The sequence below is a fragment of the Oryctolagus cuniculus genome, chromosome 3 (genome assembly GCF_051225735.1).
Source record: "Oryctolagus cuniculus isolate XC-2025 breed Fujian yellow rabbit chromosome 3, ASM5122573v1, whole genome shotgun sequence".
In the NCBI taxonomy this organism is placed as follows: Eukaryota; Metazoa; Chordata; class Mammalia; order Lagomorpha; family Leporidae; genus Oryctolagus; species Oryctolagus cuniculus.
Window position 1 is genome coordinate 28,428,943 of NC_142869.1, and position 18,309 is coordinate 28,447,251.

Sequence of the window (18,309 nt, forward strand, 5' to 3'; positions counted from 1 at the left end):
GCTGCCGGCACTATAAAAAAAAATCCAATGTGGTAATTCCTTGGTAATTGTGCAATGAACTGGCACAGACAGGATAAAAAAAAAATGATGCCATCAACTAATGGAAGAGATAGGTCATTGATTATGCTGTACCAGCAGTTCTTTTTTTTTTTTTTTTTTTTTTTTTTGACAGGCAGAGTGGACAGTGAGAGAGAGAGAGAGCCAGCAAGCTGCAGCTGGTGCACCGTGCTGATCCAAAACCAAGAGCTTCTCCTGGTTTCCCATGCATGTGCAGGGCTCAAGGACTTGGGCCATCATCCACTGCACTCCCGGGCTACAGCAGAGAGCTGGCCTGGAAGAGGAGCGACTGGGACAGAATCTGGTGCCCCGACCAGGACTAGAACCCGGTGTGCTGGCGCCGCAAGGTGGAGGATTAGCCTAGTGAGCTGCGGCTCCGGCCTGTACACATGGCTTAGACACACTTTTCTTAGGTCCTCTAGTAATGAATCTGTCCTTTGTTCTAGACCCTGTCTAGCCCATTTGGGGTCTCATTCCTTTATAATCATAGCCTCTACTCTAACATCTGTGGCTCTACTCCCAACCTGTGTATATTGATGGTCCTCTCTCCCACTGGATGTTGTATGATTGTTTTGGATTTTCTTCACAGACAACCCTCTCTACTGGAAAAAGATGAGTGGCTTTTCTCCTGATTTTGGTCGGGATCAGCTTTATGTCCATCAAACTGAAGGGTCTAGAGACCCCCCTCATTTCCTCTCCTCCATGAAATCCTCTCATTACCTAGTTAATGCCACTCTTAGGACCATTGGTTGCTATTCTCATGCATTTATACTATGTTGTCTGTTTAAGTGTTTACAAGAGGTGATAATGGAACAAACCAAGACTTTCATCAACCAGGCGGTCAACCAAATGCTGCTACAGGGATATACTTGGCTCACCACCCATGAGACAGCAGTTTGAGACATCGCCCCATGCCTTCAAAGAGTACCTTGTCACCCCATGTCAGCAGGAAGTAGCTCTAAAGACAGATCATTGTCCCTCTATGCCTCCTGAACTTTTGGGACTAATGTAATCCCATAGAACTCCTGCTTTATAAAAAACAAAAAGGAGGAATGTTAGTAACATGAAACAGTCTTATTATGACACAATCTACACCCTGACACAATCCTAGGCCCCACCGCCATTGCTGGAAGCCAGGTGGCCACATGGCCAAACCACTGGTATCAGCCTCACACCATCCCAATGAGATTCTCTGCTCCTACTTCCCTGACAGCCCCCAGTGAAGTTTTAAAAGGACCTGCTCCTGAACATGTGTCTCTCTCTTTCTCTCCACCTCCTGACCTCTGGTTCTCATACTCTCTCCTTCTGCCTCTTTTCCTTCTTTGCCCCTTCCCTCCAGTCTGTCAGGTTTCCCCAATAAACTCTTTCCCCACTCTGAAAAAAAAAGATGCTGTTTCAGATACCCCTCTCTTATTGGACAGCCTGGATTAGCCTCATAGCTCTGCTTCCAATCCAGTTTCCCAGTAATCTGCACCCTTGGGAGAGGCAGCAGGTGATGGTTCAAATAGTTGGGTCCCTGCCTTCCAAATAGGAATAAATTCAATCCCAGGTTCTTAGTTTCAACTTTGCCCAACACTTGCTATTTCAGGCATTTAAAAATTAACCAGATTGAAGATTTCTCTCTCTCTCTCTCTCTCTCTCTCTCTCTCTCATCTCTCTCTCTATCATCTCTATCTTTATCACTCTTCTCTTCCCCTCCATTTGTAATAAAAAGAAATGAAGAAATGGAAATTTAAAAAGCCAGCTCCAAATAATAGGAAAGTTCCATAAGTTTAAGTATTATAAATTGTAATTTTGAACAAAAAGTCAATCTTTTCCATTGAGTATAAGTTACCTAGATTTTTATTTTTAAAATTTTGTGTTTATTTATTTGAGAGGAAGGGTGGGGTGTGGAGAGAGGAAAAAAAAAGAGATGGGAGAGACAGACAGAGAAAGAGAGAGAGAGAGAGAGAGAGAGAGAGAGAGAGAGAGAGAGAAAATGTGCTAATCCACTAGTTCAGTCACCAAATGCCTTCAAGGGCTAAAGATCCAAAAACTCAATTCAATTCTGCCATATGGATTCCACAAACTTAATTTATTCACCAATCACTGCTGCCTCCCAAGCTCTGCATTATCAGGGTGCTGGGATCAGAAGCCAGGGCTGAGACTAGAACCCAGGCATTCTGATGTAGGATGCAAACATCTTATGCACTAGAGCAAATACTCATCTCTGACCTTTCTTCTTAAAATGACTTCTAAAATGCCATTTTCAGTAAAAACAAGATAAATGGAGCAACAACATAGCCACAGCATGAACTGTGTGTTTTAAAAATGGAAGGGCATCTGCAGCCATGGAAACTGTTGTGAAGCCACATTCTTGTGTATCTTTTGTTTTAAACAGCTATTAGTTGAAAGGACAATTTATTACTCAAACGTTGAAGAACAAAAATAACTCCAAATAGTAGAGCAACTACAGTTATTTACATAGAGGTAACATAAATAAGGATCTTGAAGAGATGAGTTGTCTATTATCAGTCATTAGGCAACTTTGCTGATAATACACAGTTTTATAACCCACAATGATGAGACAGATATAATATTGAAACATGAAGAACATAATTTCATAATAGAAAATAGAAAAAGAAAACCAGACGTAAGTCTCAGAGCAGTAACATCCTTTTTGGATTTTGTTTGTCTACTTGGTAATCTGATATCTATTATCCCTAGAATGCAAATAGTGCTACAAAATTCTTAAAGTGTTTTCACATTTTCTGTACTGCTTTGAGTAGGAATATACTGAAAACATTCAAGAAAATTGCCTATGTACTCGACATTTGCTAAAACAATTTAGCATCAGAAAGTTATTTTTTTTTTGACTGAACAATCAATCCCTGGAAGTTAAACTTCTTTTCTTTTATAAAAATGGAAATTGACAGTTCACCTATGCCTTTTCTTTTATTCCCAGCAAAAATTAGTCTTCAGTCTTCTTTGATTTATCTTGAGTTTGAGCACATTGGTGCTATCACTATTTTGGGCTGGGTATTTTTGGATGTGGGTGAAGCAGGCTTCATCTTCTTCTTACTTTGTCAGATGTTTAACAGCATCCCTGGCCTCTACCCATCAAAGGTCAGTAGCATCCACCCTTCCCTTTTTTACAGTAAAATATGCCTCCAGACATTATCAAATATTTGCTGGGGAGTTAAACCCCAGGACTGACAACCACAGGTTTATCATTTCCAAGCTTTTCTCAAACTAAAAGCATGTATAAGATTGACATTTTGATATCCTAATTAAATATATTTAAGGTAAACACGAAACACTAAGTTCAGAGAACGTAGGAGGTCAAAGAAATATGATATTAGAAAGATGTTAATGGCTTGGGGAATATAAGAAAGTGAAACTTTTTTTCTTTCATTTCTCCCACTTCATGCACTTTATTTTTATTTATTTATTTTTTTAATTTATTTTATTATTTTTTTTTTTAACAGGCAGAGTGGACAATGAGAGAGAGAGAGACAGAGAGAAAGGTCTTCCTTTGCCGTTGGTTCACCCTCCAATGGCCGCCACGGCCGGCGCACTGCAGTGATCCGAAGGCAGGAGCCAGGTGCTTCTGGTCTCCCATGCGGGTGCAGGGCCCAAGCACTTGGGCCATCCTCCACTGCACTGCCGAGCCACAGCAGAGAGCTGGCCTGGAAGAGGGGCAACCGGGACAGAATCCAGCACCCAACCGGTACTAGAACCCGGGGTGCCGGCGTCGCAGTTGGAGGATTAGCCTATTGAGCCACAGCTCCAGCCTTCATGCACTTAAGACATTTAATATATATATAAATATATTTATATTTATATTTATTATATATAATATATATTATATATTATATATATTTATAATATATTTATTATGTATTGATATAATATATAGATAGTCAAGTAAACTGACCACTAAAGAGGAACAAGGCTTTAGAGTTTCTGGGATATGGGGTAAAGAATAAAAAGTGGAAGGTGGAAGAAAGGTAAAGAGGATATAAATCAGTACCAAACTCTGAAAGAAGTAGGACAGGGTCCAACAACTGGGGTCTAGGAAGAATGTTTTGTTGATAGAGCTGGTACTTGAACTTATGGCTGTCTGAGACATTGTCATCAAAAAGGAAAGTGCTCCAAAGGTGATCCAGATGGGGCTCCCAGGGACTCTGAGAGTAAAGAGTGTGGCAGAAGCCCTGAGCACTGTTAAGTCTTCAGTGGGAATTACAAAGTACAAAGTAGTCTCCACAATAAATCTAAAAGGAGGGAATAAACGGAGGGGTTTGGAGTCGAAGAGACTACACCAGATTGTGTGCACACGGATTGGAAAAAAGGACTGGGCAAACCTGCAAAATCTCCCCTGGTTTTAGGGATCTTACTGTACATGTTGTCAATGACATAGGACATTATCTTGTTTGCTCTCAATGAGAGCCCTGTCTGGAAAGTGTTTCTGAAACAATTGCTCTGAGGGTAAATTCTTGTTACAGGTAAACTTAAGGTAAACATGAGGTAATTTCTGTGTTATTATATCCATTTTGTAGCACACTGCTAACTCAGAAAATTTCTCAGCCATTACCATAACTAGATCATTTGCTATTTTTCTTATCTTTAAAGAAAACATTTTTCTTTGCCCTTTTATTAAAAAATTATGCAATCATGTCTTTGTGGTTATTTTAATTAGCTTCGCTATCTCTATGCATGAATAGAACTTCATGAAAATAAATTATAACTATTATTTCAGGTCTTAATATTTAACTTTTTGAAAAAACAAGCATGGGAAACATCACTTAATTGAATGTAAAAATATGGGCTTCAAAGTTATTGAAGGTATAGGACTTACCATATTGGAAAATTTTCCATAGAAGATAAGTTGAGTTCAAATGTTACGTCTAAGAGTGATATCTAGGGAAACTCTTTCCAAAAACAAAGAACTAAAACATTTTTTATATCTTTAATTGTTTCCCTACATATTCAAATGAAGTTAGAAGGCTGTGAAATTTTTCTTTTGACTTAGGACATTTCCAGTGACTTACTCTTGGTGCAGAATACGTTATTATGTATTTGATGCCTTTGTTGCATTTTACAAACACTTGAATTACTTAACTTCTAAGGAGGAAATATAATCTATCTTGGATCATTCCATATCTTTGTATAAATATATTATTTTTCATTACAGTGAATTTACTGAATTACGTATTCTATGTTGAAAAGCTGGCTACTGGAAAAGTACTCTATCATTGTAGAGGAATTGTGTCTGAGGATACTTCAAAAATACATGGAAAGTACAATCAAAAGATAAGTTTACTTTGGTGCAAAGGAAGTGAAATCCATGCAGCTTTTTCATAATAATAATTTCAAGGAACATTTTGAATACTCTCTTACACTGCTATTTTTCCTCAATAGTATTATGCTTTGTTAAAAAATTTGTTATGATACTAATCCAAGATGGTCAGATATTAGCAGTACTTATATTTGTCTTTTCCTGTCATTAAATTCAGAAAAGATAAAACACTATGTTTTGGACTTTCCATCATCCTTTGCATTTAGAAGATATTGTCAAATCTACTCTTGAAGCAAGAAATAACCCCGTCGGAATCCCTCTGAACATGGCACTTCAGGCAGCAAATCGTAATTTTATTGTTTCTGTATTGATCATGTTTTTGACTATGGTATCCAGTTACTTTATCAAATACTAGGCTTCGCTGTGAAGATATCTTTGAAAGATTAACATAATAATTGACCTTGTGTAAAGGAGACAATTTTTTGATTATCTGGGTTGAAAGATATTGGCAGAATTGAGATTTTCCCAAAGATGAAAAATGCCACTTTGGAGCTGCAGCATCAGCTCTTGTGAAGTTTCTAGCATGCCTTTACTGATGACCTTCCTTATGACTGGCAACCAGTTTAAGAGAAGTATGTATAAGTGACTCCTAATTACAAACAAATTCATTACTAGCAGAATGGATAGGGGAATTCTAGCACTATGACAGATCTCCCTGCATAGTCTGGGCTGTCCACCCCTTCTCAGAAGAAAGGCCCTCATCTTGAAGTCCTCTGTTTGAGTGCCAAAAGCTTAATATAGGCATGAGACCTGGAAACATGTTTGGGGTTTTCATGGGGTGGCAGTGCACACTAGTGCAGATAATCACAGGTCTTTGTTTTCCAAAGTGACTTTGTAATATTAACTTATCCAATTCTGAGCAGTAATAAAAACAATTATAGAAAATATTTAAATATTTATCAAGTGTTTCCTATTTGTTAAAGACATATAGCATTTTGTCTGCATTAACTTATTTGACGTGATCAAAACTGTGGAGTTCAGTGCTATTGTCATTGTCCTTTTACAGAAAAGGAAAGTAAACTATTAATGTCTCAAAAGCCACTAACCCTAAGCTTGTAAAACTAATTATTACTGATCATTGAATTGTGCCCCCAGAATGGCTACGTTGAAATGCTAATCTCTGGAATCTCCAAAATGTGACAGTTTTGGAGATAGGGTCTTTGCTAAGGGTAGTTAAGGGTAGTTTTAGACATAGGACATACATATACACAAGGAGAACGCCATGTGGACATAAATGGAGCTGATGCATCTACGAGCAAATGAATGCAAAAGTTGGCCAGAAGCCAATCAGAATCCAGAAAAATTATCTCACAGCCTTCAGAACAGAACAATCCTACTGATACCTTGATCTCAGAATTCCAGTATCTGGAACTGTGAGACAATCAAGTTCTATTGTTAAACACACCTATTTTATAGAGCTTTATAACAGCTCTAGTATATGAATATGCTTACCCTACACTTTCATTTAGTCCCACAGTAATAAACTATAACATAGATAATGATTCAGACACTTCAACCTGTCTTCAAAGAATATGTTAAAGTAACAAAGCAGCATATTTGCAGTTTTATTTAACGAATCTTTCAGGATATACTCTACTGAGTCCAAAAAGGACATCAGTACATGTTGGCTCTCCTGAGTTATTATGTGGGGATAAAATCAGACTTATTTCTGATTGGATAAAGAGAGTAAAATATGAGGCTGGCACCATGGTTCAGTGGGGTAGGCCAATGCCTGTGTTGCCCAGACACCCCACTTCTGATCTAGCTTCCTGTTGATGCACTTGGAAAAAGCAATGAAAGATGGCTCAAGTGTTTGACCCTGCACCCACGTGAGAGACTGGATGGAGTTCTAGGTTCTTGGCATTGGCCTGGCCCAACCCCAGCAGTTGAGATCATTTTGGCAGTGAACTGGTAGATGAAAGATTTCTTTCTCTCTGTCTCTCTCCCTTTAGCTCCATCTCTCCCTCTCTCTGTGTAACTCTACCTGTCAAATAAAACTCTGTGTTTTAAAAAAGTAACATTTAGGACTAATGAATGAAAGTGAATAGAAGCAAATTTTGGTAAATCAGATGGGAAATCTTCCCACCAACAAAAACTGCCAAAATTTACAGTAAGTGTTCTTGTGAGACTGGAAAACCTGTAATAATAGATACTTACCCTCTTTGAATGTTAAGTTTTCAGTAGTGATTGATCATTCCAATCTTTATGAAGTATCTGCCATACTGCCTCACCACCTAGGAAAAATCAAGCCAAATCTTAAATTAGGTCTAATAAGACCAATGCTGCCTAGAACAAATCTTCTTATGAGGAAGTTCTGAAGACATGCCTGATTAGGGGAGAAATGCAGCAGGGGTTACTGTTATAAGCTCAGATGAAGGTAAAAGAAAATCACGGAGAAACACAAATAAGGAAGGTCTTAGCAATTGCCTGATGATATGAAAAAAGGGTTGACCTGGAAGATACAATGGTCAGTACTTAATTTAGGATGGTGAAAAGGATACACTGTAAAGAATATCACAGTCATTGAGATCTGATAAAAATTGAGGCGGACATTACTTTTCAGGTCATAAAAGCGATGAGCTGCACCATCCAGAACTTTAGATACTCTGTCTTACAAAACATAAAGAAACCAAGATTTGCTGATGCAGTTATGTGTCTAAAGAATATAGAGATGACATATCTACTATTAAACATCAGTTCTTTCAGAAAAACAAAATTATAAGAAATAGCAGCTGTGCAGCTTAAGTGGCTAAAAGTAAGGCATGAAATCATCTGCTCTGGTTATTTTTAAATTAGAGCAATGTCGGGATGTCGTTGAGTAACTTGTCTATTTGCATATGTGGAAAGGAAATAGAAACCAAAAATATGGTATCCTGAGAAAAACAGAATTTGTTTAGTTTTTGTTATGGAACTCATTTGAGACACCAGTTACTTTTATATGTCTACTTTGTCATTCTGGTCACAAACATTTAACATTAATTTTTTTTGATGTTTTACAAGGTTGTGCTTCATTCTCAAGGCTTATTGCATATTAGCAGCCAGGAAAGGAATGCCGGTTTTCCTGACTGCCAGGTCAATTCTATTCTGAGTTATAGATAGCAAACTACTAAGAAAATATGGAAATGTACAATTTTATTCCTAAATTGCATAAGACAGAAATTTGGAAATATTTGTGTTTGGAAAGGTTGTTTCATTGTTTATTCTATATAAATGTTTAGATTTAAATTTTAGTAGATATTGATCAGCTTGCACTGTTCTAAGACTGTTAATATGGGTATTCTCTACATTGTGTCTAAGATGAGAGAAAATTAGGGAGATAGGTAATTTTTAAAACAATAAGACAGGAAATAATATTAATAGTAATAAAACTGAGTGCCCATTTGTCCACAGAAGATTTACCTGAAATAAAATCAACTCAGTGTTATTGAAGCCTACTTAATCCTTGACTATCTTGTTTAATCTAGTCCTTTGTGAAAATATTTTGAGGTATCAAAACTTAAAAAACTTAAAAATTTACTCCCTCTTTTATCCATACAGGAATCTCCTTTTGTTAATTTTCACTTTTATGATAATGCTGAACTAGAAGCATTGAATGCTGATTGTTTATTTTGTAAGCTATTTTAGCTTTAAAGTTTTGTAATTTTAATATTTTGACACATTTGCTTCATATGTAGACATTATATACATATACATACATACTACTTTATCTTGGAAACTGGGACAGTAATGTCACAAAGTGAGGTATTCATGATAATGATCATAACACTTCTACTTTTACATTATTTTCCTTCACATACAAGTAATGCATACATGCTTATTTTATGATCAATCATTTATTAGTAAGATAATAGTAGCATGATGTTTCTTTGCCCACTACTGCTTCTGAAATTGACTGAATATGAAAACAATCTCAGGCCAGTATCATGGTGCAGTGGGTTGAGGTGATACTTGCAATAATAGCATCCCATATCAGAGTGCTGGTTTAACGCCTGGATCCTCTGTGACCCAGCTCCCTATAGTGTACCTGGTAAAACAGTGCATGATGGTCCAAGATTTGGGTCCATGTCACCCATGTGGGAGACCAAGATGATGTTCCTGACCCCTGATTTTGGCCCAGCACAGTTCTGGCCTTTGTGACCATATTGGAGGAATGAATCAGTAGATGAAAGATTTCTCTCTCTCATCTCTCTCTCTCACTCATCTCTCTCTCTCTCTCTTGTCTCTCTCTCTCTCTCTGCCATCCCACCTTTTAATGAACTAAATCTTAATAAATAAAAGTAAATACATTCAAAATAAAATACTCTCTATAGCTATTCACTTCTAAATTGCTAAGTGAAATTTTCTTATATATATTATATATAAATATAATATCTATACTATATATATTTTTATATATATATTCTTTTTTTCAATCTGGACTCAGTAAAAACTTTGGATACAAATGGAGTTGATAGAATGATTTATGGATAAGAATAGAAATTCTGCACTGTATATAGGACTCAATTTTTGAGTCTATGTCTTAGAGTTCTTGATAGTCAACATATAGTTACTCTTCTTTCTCCTTGTACCATATGTTTTGAAGAAACAAGGATGGGGTAAGGATGATGATAAAATTTATCCAATATGAGACCATTGTTATGTTTTTCTCATATTTTCAAAAAGTTATTTTGAATTTTCCTAGAAAAACTGTTTCTTTCATTTTGCCTCCTTGGAGCTTTCTGGTTATGATTTTCCTTTATTCTTTAAAATAAATTAGTATTTCATAAGCTTCAGTAGGTTTGGAAAAATACTAGTTGTTAATGTTATTTGAATCTTATTATATGTTGACAAATTTTCCCTAAAGAAAATTTATTAGCAATGTATTTTAATATAATTATTGAATTAAAAATTATTTTTAGGGGGCAGAGGTGTTTTGATATTATCCTGTAATAGTGTCTAGAAAATGAAATAATTATTTCCCTTATAATGTTGCTTAAGCTTTGTTTTGCAACAAATGGAGAACAACCCATAAATGATTATGAAAGTTCTCAACTGTAAGTATTTGTGTTTGTTCTATCTTGAATTCACTTTATAATTAAGTCAACAGCTTTTTTCTTATATCAAATACATATTTAAATATATATTGATTTATTGGTCTATATCTTACAGAGTTAATTTCATATAAAATGATAGCTAACATTTATTGATTGTTTTACTTGTACAGTTGCTGTGATAAGCACTTTAAAATAATTATTCTAATTTTACTGATGAAGAAATGGATTTTCTATTACAGAACTTAACTAAAGTTTCTAGAGTCACACACTATTTGCTTGAGGATCAAGATTTTGAATCCCTGATTCAAACTCTGGCTTCTGTGTTCTTTAAAATTGTGATATAAAATTAGAAGGATATTTATAATTTGAGAAATACAAATGCAAACACATTTGCAACATCTATTTCTCTCTCATCTCTCTCTCTCTCTCTCATCTCTCTCTCTCTCTGCCATCCCACCTTTTAATGAACTAAATCTTAATAAAAGTAAATACATTCAAAATAAAATACTCTCTATAGCTATTCACTTCTAAATTGCTTATGTTTGGTGTTTTCTCTTGAGTTACTGAGTTGATAACGATGGGTAACAAAGAGATTAGGATGACATGGACTAATTTCTAAAGCAACTTCAAGATAGTGTAAAGTTAGGTTGTCTTATTTTTCTTCACCTTAGAAGAAGCATTTGAAGTGCTAAAGGGTTTATTATGGTGTATGACAGTGCAGCTTCTCAGTCTCACAGGTTCTCCAATGCACCAGAGAATAGGGTATATTCATGTCAGTATGAGTGGATCACAACACTCATATTTCTTGGTCCAAGAAGATATGTGATATTTGTTTTTCTCTGGATTCTCTGAATGTCAATTACATTTCATTTCAAAAAATTCTCAAGGCAGGAGAGATTCTCTTCTCATTTATATTAAAACAGGCAGATTTTTTTTGTAATCTAAAAGTGAAATTTGTTTTTAATTGTACATACTAATGGGATACATTGTGCTATTTCAATGCATGTATACAATGAGCAATAATCAGATCAGGGTAACTGGCAAATCCATAGCCTCAGACATATAGCATCTCTTTTTATTGGGAACATCCAATGTCCTCTCTTGTTATTTTTGAATGTTCAAATCATTGTTGTCAACCATGTTTACATAACTGTGCTATTCAGCATTAGGTCATTTTACCTATCTAACTGTACCCTTGTACCTGTCAGTTATTCTCTCTCCATCTTTCCTTGCTCATTTACATTATTTCAATTCTTGGTACTCATTAGTCTATTCTCTACTTTAAGGAGGACATTTTGCCTTGTAAGGAAGAACATGTGGCATTTGTCTTTCTGTAACTGACTGACTTACTCCACTTAGCATAAAGTCCTCTGATTCCATCCATTTTGTGCAAATGACAGAATTTCATTGCCTTCTATTGTTGAATAGTATTCATATCCATATAAATCTATATAAACATAGATATTGATCTATAGATATATAGGTGACAGATTTTCTTTATCCATCATCAGTTGATGGACCCCTTCTTTTATTTCATACCTTGGGTAGTGTGAGTCATTGCAACAAACATGATCATTTCAATCTTCGGGTATGAGTAAACCAAGTAGTGAGACTGTTGGATCATATGACAGCTCTATTTCTAGTGTTTTAAAGAACCTCCATAATGATTTTAATAACAACTGTAATGATTTACATTCCCACCAAACCATGTCCAAGAGCTCACCATTTGTTTTTTTACTTCTTTTCATCATTTTTTAATAACAGCCATTGAGAGGCCACCAAAAAACATACCAAACACCGGAGTAAGGGAATAGTTTATTGTCAGGAGAAAGGGGAACCCACAGGCTGGAGGCAGAGAGCATAGCGAGAGAGAGATGGGAGAAGAAGGAGTATGTAGGAAAGCAGGTCATCATATAGCCTTGTAGGGATAGGGAAGTGGGAGCAGCAAATCCTGTTAGGGTTAGGGTGGAGTTGACACTTGTAGTTTGACCATTTGGTCACCTGACCTCTAGTAAGCCAGGCTGGGCTTAGGACCAAAGCTTATTGTACAAGATGGTGACTGGGCTTGAGCCTAAAATAGCATCTGGGGCTTGTTATGGGACCTCAGATAAGATGGCACCATTTTGCTAACAGCCATTAACTGGGTTGAATTGTAGCATTTATTTTAATCTGATGCTGCGTTTTCCTCATAAATTTGTTGATCACTTGTATACTCTCATGACAAGAGCCTCAGGTGATTACTGACATCATAAATAAGAGTGTCAATTGTTAAATCAACAACAGGACTCACTGCACTTACTCCCCACGTAGGATCTCTGTCCTTAATGTGTTGTACTATGCAAATTAACAGTAAAACTAGTACTCAAACAGTACTTTATACTTTGTGTATCTGTGTGGGTACAAACTGTTGAAATCTTTACTTAGTGTATACTAAGTTGATCTTCTGTATATAAAGATAATTGAAAATGAATCTTGATGAAGAATGGGATGGGAGAGGGAGTGGGAGATGGGATGGTTGTGGGTGGGCGGGAGATTATGTGAGAAAAAGTGAGAAAAAGCCGCTATACTCCAAAAGTTGTACTTTTGGAAATTTATATTTATTAAATAAAAGTTTTTTAAAAAAGAAATATCTATTTGGGTCATTTGTCCATTTCTTAATTGCATCACTTGGGATTTTTGTTGTTAAACTATTTGAGTTGCCAACGTGTTTCTAAAGCTGATCCCAGGTTTTTTTTTTTTTTTTTTTTTTTTTTTTCCTCTCTTGGAAGCCCCACTCCATGCCACTTTGGCTGGAGATCTCTTACTCTAATAAGTCTTGCTTTCAAATCTCTCCACTTGGAAATTCTTCTTCCATGTGAGACAAAGAACCATGGTAATAATATCTTCCCCACCACCATTTCCCCGTAACATTTTGGTGCTGTGACTCATATAGCAACTCCAATGTGATGAGGATCACGCTTAAGTTGTACTCTAGCCTACATCAGATCCTTCTGCCAGACTGCTCTAGCTTTTTCTTCAGAGTCTTTCTCTCTTTCATAGTAACACTGTCGCCTTTTCAAAAGCACTGGGTCCCTGTCAGCCAGTTGAAAGCAATCAGCACAGCTGCCAATCTTAAGACTTAGAGGCAAGACTTGATGCTTAAGGCTAGAGAAATCCCCTGGAGCAAAGACTCTATCCTAATTCTCTTCTCTAAGGTGAGGAAAGACCCTTCATGTGGTGCTGGGACAGGCCTTGAGACAACTGGGGGATTCTGGCTGGGGTTACACCCCAGTGCTTACAGAAAGGATCTCTTGGCTGGACACCAGACCCCAGCAGATAAAATAGTGCTGGACTCTGAAACACCTCCCTCCCCTCTTGCATGGATCAGCTCCTGCAGCTGGAATACTGTTGGGCCGGGAAACACACTTTCCTGCAGAGAGCAAGTCCCCTGCCCTTTTGGAGTCCTTGTGAGCTGTAAAGCCAGAGGCTCCACGCTTTATACTTCTTGTCTCAGCTCTGGGATGTTGGCTGGTCCATCTCAGCTTCGTTTTGTGGGGATCAGCCCAACACATGGGACTGGGAGAAGTGGCCAGGGCCACTCTCTGGTGTTTTTCAAAGACTCCCTGACTGGACACCAGAACCCAACAGCTCGTTAAAGTGTCAGCCAAAATCTACATTTTGTCTTCCTTCCTCAGAGATTAATTTGCCAGTGAGACTGGACGCAGCTTGACACAAGGCCATGGGCCCCGGGATCCATGCTTCAATGTTTTTCCTTTATCCCAGATCCCAACAAGATCTCTGTCTCTCTCTGCTCCTCTAAATGCTTTTCATCCCTCACCAGGTCTCCTCAAACTCTGTTTCCTGGTCTCATTAGTGGGTATTTCCTAGAGATTTTGCTTGCTAGCTCTGGGTTAGTCCATTTTTGCAAACAGGCAGTTTTGGGATCTAGACTCCCATTAATTCCCCACGTGGCCTGAATTTGTGTAAACAATTTTCGGCATGTTTCTGGTATCCCTGTCTTCCTTTTCAAGTTCCCTCTTTTTGGTCACTTCTGTCTGGTCTTTCCTATGTGGTATACACCTCAGAGGACTTTTACTGTGGAGAATTCTATTCCCCTGCTCTGCTTCTTTGTGACTTCAGCTGCCTAGTCACCAACCTAAGTAGTAACCAGGCCTGGCACAATCTAGCTTAAAAACACCTTTGCTAAGGCTCTTGCCATTAAGGCTCATTATCGAAATCAGGCCTCTTAGGTAAGACTCAAGGTTAAGAGGCATAGAAGAGCTATTTTTCCTAATTTATAAGGACAAGGCAATAGTATATATTTGACCACGCAGAGGCCCAGTATAGCATACCACCAATAAAGGGAACTGATCACTCCCTGCATATGCTATTCTGACAAATATATACACTAGACTACAGGCATGGAAGGCTGAGCAAGCATGGGTGATATGTGCTAATCCCACCCTCACCTTCCTCCCTTCCCTGTGAGCTTCAGTGTACATCTGGATGCCATAGGCAGTGAGAGATTTGTGAGGTGTCTCATTCCAGCCAGGAGGCAAGCCATCTACTTTGAGATCTCTTTGTCCCCTTCGCTTACAGAAAAATGCCTCATCTTTTTCTGCACCATTGTCTGGCCTGACTACAAGCTAGAGGATGGAGAAGTTAGCCTAAGTGAGTTGTGAAAAGTGTCAGCTGCTCTGACTCCAATTGTTTTAATTTTTTAATTAACTTTTAATTTTTTAATTTATTTTTTTGCATTTTTAACTTTTATTTAATGAATATAAATTTCCAAAGTACAGCTTATGGATTACAATGGCCCCCACAAATAACTTCCATCCCACCCACAACACTCCCCTCTCCCACTCCCTCTCCCCTTCCAATCACATCAAGATTCATTTTCGATTCTCATTATATACAGAAGATCAGTTTAGCATATATTAAGTAAAGATTTCAACAGTTTGCACCCACATAGAAACACAAAGTGAAAAACACTGTTTGAGTACTAGTTTTAGCATTAAATCACAATGTACAACACATTAAGGACCGAGATCCTACATGAGGAGTAAGTGCACAGTGACTCTTGTTGTTGACTTAACAAATTGACACTCTTGTTTATGGCATCAGTAATCACCCTAGGCTCTTGTCATGAGCTGCCAAGGCTATGGAAGCCTTTTGAGTTCACCGACTCTGATCATATTTAGACAAGGTTGTAGTCAAAGTGTAAGTTCTCTCCTCCCTTCAGAGAAAGGTACCCCTTCCCTTCTTTGATGACCTGTTCTTTCCACTGGGATCTCATTCGCAGAGATCTTTCATTTAGGGTTTTTTTTGTTTTGTTTTGTTTTGTTTCTTTTTCTTTTTTTTTTTTTTTTTTTTTTTTTTTTGCCAGAGTGTCTGAGGCCAGAGTTCTGATTAGGATATCTGCCATTCTATGAGTCGGCTGTGTATCTCGCTTCCCATGTTGGACCATTCTCTTCCTTTTTGATTCTATCAGTTAGTATTAGCAGACACTAGTCTTGTTTGTGTGATCCCTTTGACTCTTAGACCTATCAGTATGATCAATTGTGAACAGAAATTGATCACTGGGACTAGTGAGATGGCATTGGTACATGCCACCTTGATGGGATTGAATTGGAATCCCCTGATATGTTTCTAACTCTACCGTTTGAGGTAAGTCAGCTTGAGCATGTCCCGAATTGCACATCTCTTCCCTCTCTTGTTCCCACTCTTATATTTAACAGCAATCACTTTTCAGTTAAGTTACAACACTTAAGAAGAACTGTATTGATTACAGTGTTCAACCAAAAGTATTAAGTAGAACAAACAAACAAAAATACTAAGAGGGATAATGTATTAAGTTGTTCATCAACAGTCAGGGCAAGGGCTGATCAAATCACCGTTTCTCATAGTGTTCATTTCACTTTAACAGGTTTGCTTTTTGGTGCTTGGTTAGTTGTCACCGATCAGGGAGAACATACGATATTTGTCCCTTTGGGATTGGCTTATTTCACTCAGCATAATGTTTTCCAAATTCCCTACAGAGAATTGCCAGGGTTTCTAGGTAAGAATCAAAGCCCAATAACTTCAGATGCTACTGAATATATATATATATATATATATATACACACACACACACACACACACATATATAATACAGATGATGAAATCTTGAACTTGAAATACCTCCTAGGGCTTGTGCTGTGGTGCAGTGTGTTAAAGCCCTAGTCTAGCAGTGTTGGCATCCAATATGGGCAGTGGTTTGAGTCCTGGATGCCCCACTTCTGATCCAGCTCCCTGAAAATGTGCCTGCGAATTCCTGGATGATGGCCCAAGTCCTTGGGTCCCTGCACCCATGTGGGAGAACTGGAAGAATTTCCTGGCTCCTAGCTTCAGATTGGCTCAACTCTGGTCATTGTGGTCATTTGGGGAATGAGCCATCGGATGAAAGACCTATCTCTCCCCGCCCCCGTAACTCTCTTTCAAATAAATAATATAAACCTTTAAAAAATAAAAACAACAAAGAGACACCTCCTGAACTGACCACTCAATCCTATGTTGATTTGTCTGAGAGACCTATGATTTGACACTTCCAGTGATGGCTTTTGGTTTGGGGGCATAATGTTATTGTCTTTTTTCAGGGCCTCCAGTTTTTCTCCTTCTACCTTGCTTCTTTAAGGCTCTTACAGGAGCCTCCATAGGTCATTACTCTATTCTACCACCTATCACAGCCAGCATCCTATTGAATGGGGAAAAGTTGGAAGCATTTCCACTGAGATCTGGTACCAGACAGGGATGCCCACTCCCAGCATTGCTATTCAATATAGTACTGGAAGTTTTAGCCAGAGCCATTAGGAAAGAAAAAGAAATTAAAGGGATACAAATTGGGAAGGAAGAACTCAAACTATCCCTCTTTGCAGATGATATGATTCTTTATTTAGGGGATCCAAAGAACTCTACTAAGAGACTATTGGAACTCATAGGAGAGCTTGGCAAAGTAGCAGGATATAAAATCAATACACAAAAATCAACAGCCTTTGTATACACAGGCAATGCCTCAGCTGAGAAAGAACTGCTAAGATCAATCCCATTCACAATAGCTACAAAAACAATCAAATACCTTGGAATAAACTTAACCAAGAATGTTAAAGGTCTCTATGATGAGAATTACAAAATCTTAAAGAAAGAAATAGAAGAGGAAACCAAAAAATGGAAAAATCTTCCATGCTCATGGATTGAAAGAATCAATATCAAAATGTCTATTCTCCCAAAAGCAATTTATAGATTCAATGTGATACCAATCAAAATACCAAAGACACTCTTCTCAGATCTGGAAAAAAATGATGCTGAAATTCACATGGAGGTACAGGAGACCTCAAATAGCTAAAGAGATTTTTTTTTTAATTTTTTAAATTTATTTATTTGACAGATAGAGTTAGACAGTGAGACAGAGAGACAGAGAGAAAGATCTTCCTTCCATTGGTTCACCCCACAAATGGCCGCTACGGCCAGAACTACACTGATCCGAAGCTAGGAGCCAGGTGCTTCCTCCTGGTCTCCCATGTGGGTGCAGGGACCCAAGCACCTGGGCCATCCTCCACTGCCCTCCCGTGCCACAGCAGAGAGCTGGACTGGAAGAGGAACAACTGGGACTAGAACCCGGTGCCCATATGGGATGCTGGTGCTGCAGGCGGAGGATTAGCTATGTGAGCCACAGCGCTGGCTCAAGCTAAAGCAATCTTGTACAACACAAACAAAGCCGGACGCATCACAATACCAGATTTCAGGACATACTGCAGGACGTTTATAATAAAAACAGCATGGTACTGGTACAGAAACAGATGGATAGACATGTAATAGACTAGAAAACACCAGAAATCAATCCAAACATCTACAGCCAACTTATAT